Genomic DNA, 10,687 nt, shown 5'->3' on the forward strand with positions numbered 1-10,687 from the left:
AGAGGTCTAAAGAGTTCCCAAAATTTGGAGTATGGGTGAGGAGAAGAAATGAGCCCAGAGGCCCCCGTGCAGCTATGACACTGCTGGAAGGCTCCTCGCGATGCCTACTCCCTTTGTTAGCCTGGATGGCAGCTCTGAGCACCCAAGCCAGACGAAGTAGGCACAATTCTTGCTCATCCCCCACTCAGGCTGGCCCCCGTCCCCACTAAAGACCTAATCACTGGTGTTAGAAACCATGGCCTTGTTTGCTTTCTGGTTTCAGACATATTTGGGGTGTGAAAGGTTTATTTTCTCTCCTAGGTCTTGTGACACCTGACTAACATCTCAGCCTCTGAGGGCGCAACCGTGTGGCCCCATGTTCTGTGTCCCGAATACCAGCAATGTGCTAAACCCAGGACACGCAGTCCTCACAGAGGCACCTGCTTGGGTAACAGATGGCACGAAATAGGAGAGATGACAGCCTGGGGATGTAAGCCACCAGGGGTGGGGCGAGAGGGGACAAGGGAGAGAGCTCAAGCAGGAGGACCATAGGAGCATGGGAAAGAGTAAGGGAGCCGAAAGAGGGAGGAAGGACTGTCCTACGTTGAGAGGCTGCCTGCCAGAATGGAAGGTGTAAGCGTCACAATTAGACCCCAGTTCGGGTCTCAGCTCAGCTGTGTGCCAGGCTCTTGGATTTTGGACAAGGTACCATCCCCATTCCCTCCTGTTCAGTGGTGGAGAAGTCCACTTGTGCTTGCTGTGAGCATTAAATAAGTGGAAGAATGTGTGTGATGTCCAAATTGCTGTGTGATCACTCAGTGGTAGCTGGGAGCGGACACCTGCTCAGAGATGGCCAGGGGCTGTTCTGGGTTCACTAAGTCACAACAGAGACAAATAATCACAGTGCAGAGTGACAAGTGTGATCCAAAGAAGGCTGAGGGAGGGACTGCCTCCTTCCCAGAGGATGCAGGAGGGGTGTAGGAGTTCTCAGCAAAGGGAACAGCATTGCCAGGCTAGGGCACAGCAGTGTGCTCGTGTGACAGCAAGTTTGCCGGGGCTGGAACACAATACAGAGAGTGGACAGGGAGGAGAGAGAGGTAGGAGGGGCCACAGGAAGATCAGCCGGGGTCAGGTGCCTTGGCAGGCTGTTTGAACTTTACTCTGCGTGACTGGGAAGCCAACAAAGGTTTTAAAACAGAGCAGTGACTGCATTGGGTTGGACATTTGAGGAAGACGATACCACCATCTGCTGAGCCCGTGTTCCAGGCCTTTGCACCAAGCAATGTGTTCACGACTTTACATTTAGTCTCTGCTTCCCTGCAGTGCACAGGGAAAGACCTGTGATCCCTACCAAGGTCTGGTAACGAGAACGGAGGCTTCAGGAAGCGGACCACTTTCGAAAGGAACTGGACAGACTAATTCGAAAAAAGTCGTAGGGTCAAGTGCCAAGGATGTCTAAAGATAATTTTGAAACACTTCAAGGGGAAATACAGGGGGACTACAAGGGAAGTCTTGTGTTCTGTCAGCATCAAGACTGAATATTGGGGATGCCCGGCTGACTCAAGTCTGAAGAGTATGCATCTTGACCCCGGAGTCGTGAGTTCGAGCCCCATGCTGGGTGTAGAGATGACTTCAATAAGTAAACAAACCTGACCTGAAAGAAAGAGAAATCAGGTGCCATAAAAGACTTCATAAGAAGAGTCATTAAAACAAAGTGATAGAGAAATGAAATGGGACAGGGGATCAAGGAGCAGACCCACGTGCATGTGGGAAAATGTTAAGAGCCAGAGGAAATGTGCACTGGAGTGGGGAGAGACTGGGTTCCTCGGTAAATGGTGTTGGAAAACAAAATTAGCCCCTTACGTCACAGCATGTGAAATTAAGTTCACAAATGTGTAAAATGAGTCCTAAAACTTTAAGAATAAAATACAGAAGTTAAGGGGCGCCCAGGCTCAGCGGGTTAAAGCCTCTGCCTTCAGCTCAGGTCATGATCTCAGGGTCCTGGGATCGAGTCCCATATCGGGCTCTCTGCTCAACAGGGAGCCTGCTTCCTCCTCTCTCTCTGTGTCTGCCTCTCTGCCTACTTGTGATCTGTCAAATACATAAATAAATAAAAATATTTATTAAAAAAATAAAATAAAATACAGAAGTTAAGTAATGTATCTGAGGTCACACAGGTAATAGGTAAAGAAACAGTATGTCATTGAACCTGAGGGGTCTGGTGTCAAACCTTGGCCTCTAACCCACTTGGCAGTACTCTGTCCTGGTCCCTTTAGACCCCTGCCTGCACTGGGTGTAGAGATGACTTCAGAATAAAATCTTCGGGCGCCTGGGTGGCACAGTCCCTTAAGGGGCCAACTCTTGATTTTGACTTGGGTCTTGATCTCAGGGTCACATGCTCACCTCCCGGAAATCAAGAGTTGCAGGCTTTACTGACTGAGTCACCCAGATGCCCTGAAGATACCTTTTTTAAAATAAATCATTATCCTTCTTTGGCCACCGAACGCTATCCAGCCAGTGGCAGGTCTAACCTGTCATCACTTCATTACTCACTTCCACACCATTATTTACTCCCATCTTTCTGGGCTGCATGTTCTTCCCCTGCAGCCTCCCTACAGAATTAATTCTAACCCCCAGTGAGTCTATTCCTTCCTGTACACCACTTTGCAAGAGCTGTAACTGCCCAGAGAAAACCAGATACCATGGGCTCATGCCTCCCCTCCACGGCCAGTGACTGCCACATTGGAAACCCCAAAGGCCACTTTTCTTTTCATCTCACTTCTCATCTGACCCCTCCCTTCTCACATTGTTGTCCCAGGCCATTCTTCTGATTGTCCTCCTCCCCAGAGCTTTCAGACTAGAGTTCTAACTCCTTAGCTGAGATCCCAATATCTTTTGTGATTTGGCCCCTGCCCACCTCTGCAGACCCTTTTCCTGCCCCCGACTTTGCCCTTTACCCCTGATCTCCTCGAGCTTCTTGCAGTTCTCTAAATACATCACACACCATCAGCTAGTCCACAGCTCACATAGGCCATGCCCTCCTTTGGGAAAGATCTGGGAGATTCTCTCCCCTTGACCTTGTTGTGGAATTCCTGTACATGCCCTTGTTCCGAAGGCATTCTCTGAGGCAGGGAGACTATCTTATCTCTCTGTTCTAGTTGTCCAGCTGGGTGGTCAAAGCAGCTACCTAGGAAATGTGAGTTAGAGGAAGCAAAGGGCCAGATGGTATTTGAGGAATGTGCCCAGCACAAGGAAATGTATCCTTTATGTCACCTTGGCTTTGGACAGCCATACCAGCCGTGCGCACATACGCCCCTTCACTTTCCCCCAAACTGGGAAGGAAGCCAGTGTGGACCTGCTCTCAGGGATCTAGAAGGGGAGAAATTCGGAGCAGGGGGAGTAGGAGCACCATAGCAGTCTCTCACCTTTCTCTTCCTGCCTGAAGTTTGTGAGTTAGAGGGGGGAATCGGGGAAGGTGCTTCTGTAGGGGTTGGAGACCTGCAATTCCTGCTATTTCCCTTCTCTCTCAGCCCAGGATTCTGTGAACTTTCCCAGACCTAGGGCAGGACCTAATGGAAAGCTGGTCCCTTCTGTGGGACCTGTGTCTGAGACTAGCAAGGGAAGCCAAGCTGGGTTTGAGACCGAGAAGGGTAGGACAGTCACGGGGATGTGCAGGTGGAGGGGTGGAGTCAAGAGTAATTACTTTAGGGAACTTGGTCTGAGAAAGTTGAGCATTAGAACAGCTAATATTATTTGAGCAGTTCACAAAGTACTCTCCCATCAGTTCAAACGATTCCTGGAATACTTTACTGCCTAATAATCGAGCAGGGCCCTGACCTTCACAGAGACCCTGAGATGCAGGCACTTTGGTCCCCACCTCCTTGTTGAGGGAGCTGAAGCCTGGAGCCGCCGAGCACAAAGGAAAAATAGGGAGGTGGGTCAGATTCAGAAGGTGAAGGACAGCTAGCTGGAGGGAAGCAAATACCTTGCAAGTCAGGCCTCTGGTGCTGTCAGGGGCTGGCCAGTCAGAAGTTCCCTCCAGCCGCTCCTTCCTTCTGATGCACCTTAGGACCCACTGAGTCCCTCCTCCCTTATCCCTTCAAGATACGAAGCTCCAGGGGCGCCTGGGTGGCTCAGTGGATTAAAGCCTCTGCCTTCGGCTTGGGTCATGATCCCAGGATCCTGGGATCAAGCCCCACATTGGGCTCTCTGCTCAGTGGGGAGCCTGCTTCCTCCTCTCTCTCTGCCTGCCTCTCAGCCTACTTGTGATCTCTGCCTGTCAAATGAATAAATAAAATATTAAAAAAAAAAAAAAGATACGAAGCTCCAGTGGGGACCACCTGCTGGGCCTCCACCTACTGGCCTTTGGAGGGAGGGTGAGTCTCCTTCCAAAGAGAAATTTCCAAAGAGAAATTACCCATGTGAAGGGGACTTCTGCATTTTGGGGGCCTGAGGTGGAACGGCCACGGAGGAACCTGGGCAGTCAAGGCAAGCCCAGGACTGGACGGAGGCCGGTTGCCAGGCTGGGACAGGCCGTCCTGCTGGAACTTCTCCCAGCACCTGTGGGGACCCCCCTGTGGAGGGAGCCCCCAAAACAACAAGAGATGGCCTTGCTCCAAGGCCCCACGCCTCAGCTCCTCAGACCACCAGGGATAGGACAGTGGCAGGAGCAGGGACTATGGGGACCCTCTGTGTCTCAATCCCTCTGGCCTTTATCCCAGAATGGGCTGGGGGCCAAAGCTGACCCCCGGCCATGGTCTTCTCCAAAGCTCTTCCTCCACTCCTCCTCACTCCTGCTGCACCCGCCAAGAGAGACCCCTGGGCTTCTGAAAGAGGTGGACCCCAGCTGGTGCAAGGCCTGGGGGTGGGGAAGCACAAGGCCTGCAGGCCACACACCAAGCAGCTTCACACAAGTGAGCCAGTGTGAGCAAAAGTCTAGAAGGAAGTATCCTCTGAAGTTGGGATTATGAGTCATTTTATTTCCTTCTTTCTTACATCATATATTCTCCAACTGTTGATACTAATTTTTTTTTTTTTCAATCAGGAAGGAAATAGGTGCTTTACTGGCTCAGTCAGCTGAGAGTCAGACTCTAGTTTTCAACTCAGGTCATGATCTTAGAGTGGTGAGATCAAGCCCTGTGTTGGGCTCCATACTCAGCGTGGAGTCCTCTGGAGATTCTCTCTTCCTCTTCCTCTTCCTCTGTCCCTCCCTATGCTCATACACTTGCTCTTTCTCTAAAATAAATAAATGAATCTAAAAAACAAACAAACAAAAAAGAAATGCACTATCATTATTTTTTTTCAAAAAAGAGGAAAGAAAAGAAAAAAAGGAAATAAGTCCCTTACACATAGGGAGCCTTTTATTATTTACCTACTATTTAGTCCTTTTATGTTATTTCTCTCAAGCAACAGTAATCTTTTTGTTTTTCTTTTAGATTTTACTTATTTATTTGACAGATAGAGATCACAAGTAGGCAGAGAGGCAGGCAGAGAGAGAGAGAGGAGGAAGCAGGCTCCCCGCCGAGCAGAGAGCCCGATGCGGGGCTCGATCCCAGGACCCTGGGATCATGGTCTGAGCCGAAAACAGAGGCCTTTAACCCACTGAGCCACCCAGGTGCCCCAAGAAACAGTAATCCTATTTGTGAGGTGGATATTATTAGTTAATTTTGGAGTTAGGTACTCTGAGATCCCATGGTGTCGAACGACTAACTGAAAGGCACAAAGTGGCAGCGAGGAGTGGGGTCAGGGGATTTTGAGCACGGCTGGGGAGGCTGAACGTGAGCAACATGATGGTGGCCAATAAGATTCTGCTGCAGTTCTTGGTTCCTCTTTCTCTGTGTGTCTTGCCTTTCCCAAACCCCAGGATTCGGTTCATTGAGTCACATCATTAAATCTAATAAATCATTTATAAGATAGGGGCACCTGGGTAGCTCAGTGGGTTAAGCCTTTGCCTTTGACTCAGGTCATGATCTCAGGGTCCTGGGTTCCAGCCCTGCATCTGGCTCTCTGCTTGGCGGGGAGCCTGCTTCCTCCTCTCTCTGTCTGCCTCTCTGCCTGCTTGTGATCTCTATCAAATAAATAAATAAAAATTCTTTTTTTTTTTAACAGATTTTTATTTACTTATTTGACAGAGAGATCACAAATAGGCAGAGAGGCAGGCAGAGAGAGAGAGAGAGAGGAGGAAGCAGGCTACCTGCAGAGCAGAGAGCCTGATGCAGGACTCGATCCCAGGACCCTGAGATCAGGACCTGAGCCGAAGGCAGAGGCCTAACCCACTGAGCCACCCAGGCACCCATAAAAATTCTTTTAAAAAAATCAGTGTATGCACTGATAACCCACTGGGCATTCCCTTATTTTTTAAGGCATTCTTTATTTATATATTTTGAAGCTTTACTGAGGCATAATTAACATATAATAAATTACACATATTCAAGGTGTACACTTGGATAAATCTTAACATATGTGCTCAAATAAAACAGTCACAACCAAATCAATGATCTGATCGTCACCCCCAGAAGTTTCTTTATGCCTCCATGATCCCTCTCTCGTAACCATCATGCCTCTATCCCCAAGAAAACATGAATCTGCTTTCTGTCACTCCCAATTAGTTTGCATTTTCTAGTTTTATAGAAATATAATCACACATCATAAATTTTTTATGTGTTGCAAAGTATAGATTCTAGTTGATAATTTTTGCATACAGATATCCAATTGTTCCAGCACCATTTGCTGAAAAGGCTGTCCTATTTTTAGTTTGCTTAGTATTTTTATCATGAAAGGATGCTGAGTTTTTGTCACATGCTTTTCTGCATCTATGAAGATGATCATGTGGTTGTTTTCCTTTGCCCTATAAATGTGCTGGCGTTGATTTTGCTAGGAATTCACCCTTGCATTCCTAAGATAAATCCCACTTGGTTACGATGCATAATCATTATTAATGGGCCATTGAATGTGATTTACTAGTATTTTCTTGAGAATTTCTTATCTATATTCGTAAGGAGTATTGGTCTAGAGTTTTCTTACAGAACCTTCTCTGACTTTGGCATCGAGATAATGCTGCCTTCATAGAACATGTTAAAAAGTATTCCCCTCCTCTTTTTTTTTTTTTTTTTTTTTTTTGAAGAGTCTGAGGAATGTTGGTGTTAATTCTCTTTTTGATTTTTGGTAGACTTTACAAGTAAAGCCATCCGGGGGACTTTTGTTTGTTAAGAGGTATTTAAATTTATTAAGATTTAACATATGGTCTGTCCTGGAGAATGTTGGGTGTATATTCTGTCATTGGAGGAGTGTTCTGTATGTCTATGTCTTTTAGGGCTAGTTGGTTTCTAGTGTTTTTTACGTCGTCTGTTTCCTTCTGTAAAGGCTATTCTGTGCATTATTGAAAAGAGGGTCCTGATGTCTCTAACTCTTCTTGTAGATGTGTCTGTTTCTCCCTCAGTTCTGTCATTGTTTGCGTCATACAGCTCTTTCGTGAACTGACCCTTTTATCAGTATATAATGTCCTCCTTTGTCTCTTGTAACAGTTTTTGATTCAACATCTGTTTTGTTGAGGGGCGCCTGGCTGGCTCTATCAGCAGAGCACTCTGGGGGTCATGAGTTCGAACCTCATGTTGGGTGTTCAGATGACTTAAATAAGTCCTTCAAAACAAATAAAATAAAATAAATTTTGTATAGTATTAGCAGAGCCACCCTGGCTGTCTTTTGGTTACTCTCTGCATGGAATACGTTTTCCCATCCTTTCACTTTCAGCTTATTTGTGTCTCCCTAAACCGAGTCTCTTGGGACACCTGGGTGGCTCAGTGGGTTATGAGTCTGCTTTCAGTTCAGGTCATGATCCCGGGGTCCCAGATCAAGTCCGCATCGGGCTCCCTCCTCAGCGGGGAGCCTGCTTCTCCCTTTCCCTCTGCCTGCCTCCCTTGTACTCTCTCTCTCTGACAAATAAATACATAAAATTGTTTTTTAAAAAAATAAATAAATAGGGATGCCTGGGTGGCTCAGTCTGTTGGGCATCTGCCTTCAGCTCAGGTCATGATCCTCGGGTCCTGGGATCAAGTCTTGCGTCAGGCTCCTTGCTCAGTGGGGAGCCTGGTTCTCCATCTGCCTGCTGCTCCCCCTGTTTGTGTGCACACTCTCTCTGTTTCTCTGACAAGTAAAATCTTCAAAAATTTTTTTTAAAAATTAAGCGAGTCTGGGGCACCTGGGTGGCTCAGTGGGTTAAAGCCTCTGCCTTCGGCTCAGGTCATGATCCCAGAGTCCTGGGATCAAGCCCCACATCAGGCTCTCTGCTCCGCGGGGAGCCTGCTTCCTCCTCTCTCTCTGCCTGCTTCTCTGCCTACTTGTGATCTCTGTCTGTCAAGTAAATAAATAAAATCTTTAAAAAAAAAAATTAAGCGAGTCTCTTGTAATCAATAGATACTTGGATCTTTGGAAAATATTTTTGACCATTTTAAAGTGTACCATTCGGTGGCAGTAAGTACATTTTTTTTTAAAGATTTTATTTATTATTTATTTGACAGACAGAGATCATAAATAGGCGGAGAGGCAGGCAGAGAGAGAGGGGGAAGCAGGCTCCCTGCTGATCAGAGAGCCTGATGCTGGGCCCCAATCCCAGGACCCTGGGATCATGACCCGAGCCGAAGGCAGAGGCTTTAACACACTGAGCCACCCAGGCACCCCTCCAGATCTTTTCTTCATCTCCCCAAACTGAAACTCCACACCCATTAAATAATAATTCTCCATTTCCCCTGCCCCATCAGCGCCCAGCAACCACGATTCTACTTTCTGTCTCTGAATTTATCACTAGAGTATGTAAAATACTAGGTATCTCATATAAGTGAAATCATAAGCATCTGTCTGTCCTTTGTAACTTTTTTTTTTTTTTCCCCACATAGCCTAATGTCTTCAAGGTTCGGAATGTTGTAGATATGTCAAAATTGCACTCTTTTTTAAGGAGGAATAATATTCCATTGTATTATATGTACCATATTTTCTTTATCAATTTATCTGTCCATGGGTGCTTGGGTGCTTCCATGTTTTGCCTACCGTGAATAACACCGCTAGAACACAAATGTACAAATATCTGGCCGAATCCCTCCTTTCAATTCTTTTGCGTAGAATTGTGTAGAATACTTGGGTAGAGTTGCTGGATCATACAGTAATACTATTTTTAGCTTTTTGAGGAACTGCCATACACTTTTCTATAGTACCTGTACTTTCTACATTATCACCAGCAGTGCACAAGAGTTCCAGTTTCTCTACCTCCTCACCAACATTCGCTTATTTTATGTTTTGTTGTGTGTGTGTGAATGGCATGTGTGTGTGTGAAGTGGCATCTTGTGGTTTTGATTTGCATTTCCCTAATTAGTGATGTTGAGCATCTTTTCATGTACTTACTGGCCATTTGTTAGGTTCTTTGGAGAAACATCCATTCAATTCCAGGGAGATCATTTGTATTCACTTATTTCAGTTAGATCATTTTTTAAAATAATTTTTTAATTTTTTATTAACATATAATGTATTATTAGCCCCAGGGGTACAGGTCTGTGAATCGTCAGGCTTACACACTTCACAGCACTCACCATAGCACATACCCTCCCCAATGTCCATAACCCACCAATTTCTCCTTACCCCCTCCCCCCGCAACCCTCAGTTTGTTTTGTGAGATTAAGCGTCTCTTATGCTTGGTCTCCCTCCTGATCCCATCTTGTTTCATTTATACTTTTCCTACCCCAAACTCCTCCATGTTGCCTCTCAACTTCCTCATATCAGGGAGCAGTTAGATCATTTTTAAATCCATTCTGCGAATCTGTCTTCTTTTGTGTATAGTAAAATATACATGAAAGTTACCATTAAGTATACAATTCAGTGGTATTAAGTACATTCATAATATCTTACCATCTTCACCAAGCTCTGTCTTTTCATTGGTGAGCTTAATCCATTTACATTTAAAGTCATTAATGGGGAGCCTGTCTGGCTCAGTTGGTAGAGCACAGGACTCCATCTCCAGGTCTTGAGTTCAAAGCCCCACGTTGGGTGTAGAGATTACTTTAAAAAATAATAATAATACAAAATAAAGTGATTACTGATATTAAAGGATTTATTTATTTATTTTTATTTTTTTTATTTTTTTTTAAAGATTTTATTTATTTATTTGTAAGAGAGAGAGAGAGTGAGAGCGAGCACAGGCAGACAGAGTGGAAGGCAGAGTCAGAGGGAGAAGCAGGCTCCCTGCGGTGCAAGCAGCCCGATGTGGGACTCGATCCCAGGACGCTGGGATCATGACCTGAGCCGAAGGCAGCTGCTTAACCAACTGAGCCACCCAGGCGTCCCTAAAGGATTTATTTTTGCAAGTGTTCCTTTCTAGATGTGATCTTTTTTGTTTCTCAATCCTTTCAATACTGCCTTTTTTCGTGTTTGACTTTTTTTTTTCCTAGTGTACCATTTTGGTTTCTTCTTCATTTTCTTTTCTGTATATTTCCTCCTTGTTTTCTTAGTGGTTACCATAATTGTAAAATTAACATCCTAAGGTTAATAGCTATTTTTTCATCAGACACCATGAAGGCCAGAAAGAAGTAGGATGATATATTTAAAGTATGGATAGGGTGCTCATTTCAGCAGCATATATATGAAAATTGGAATAATACAGAGAAGATTAGCATGGCCCCTGCATGAGGATGGCATGCAAATTCATGGGGCATTCCATATTTTT

At 45.5% G+C, this 10,687-nt stretch overlaps 1 non-coding gene across 1 annotated transcript; it reads left to right on the forward strand.

The window, feature by feature from the left end:
- The first annotated feature begins 10,580 nt into the window (after positions 1–10,580).
- Positions 10,581–10,687, forward strand: LOC131834903 (U6 spliceosomal RNA). The gene has a single exon (XR_009354997.1). It is a non-coding gene; the product is annotated as a U6 spliceosomal RNA (small nuclear RNA).

This window comes from Mustela lutreola, chromosome 6 (assembly GCF_030435805.1).
Source record: "Mustela lutreola isolate mMusLut2 chromosome 6, mMusLut2.pri, whole genome shotgun sequence".
In the NCBI taxonomy this organism is placed as follows: Eukaryota; Metazoa; Chordata; class Mammalia; order Carnivora; family Mustelidae; genus Mustela; species Mustela lutreola.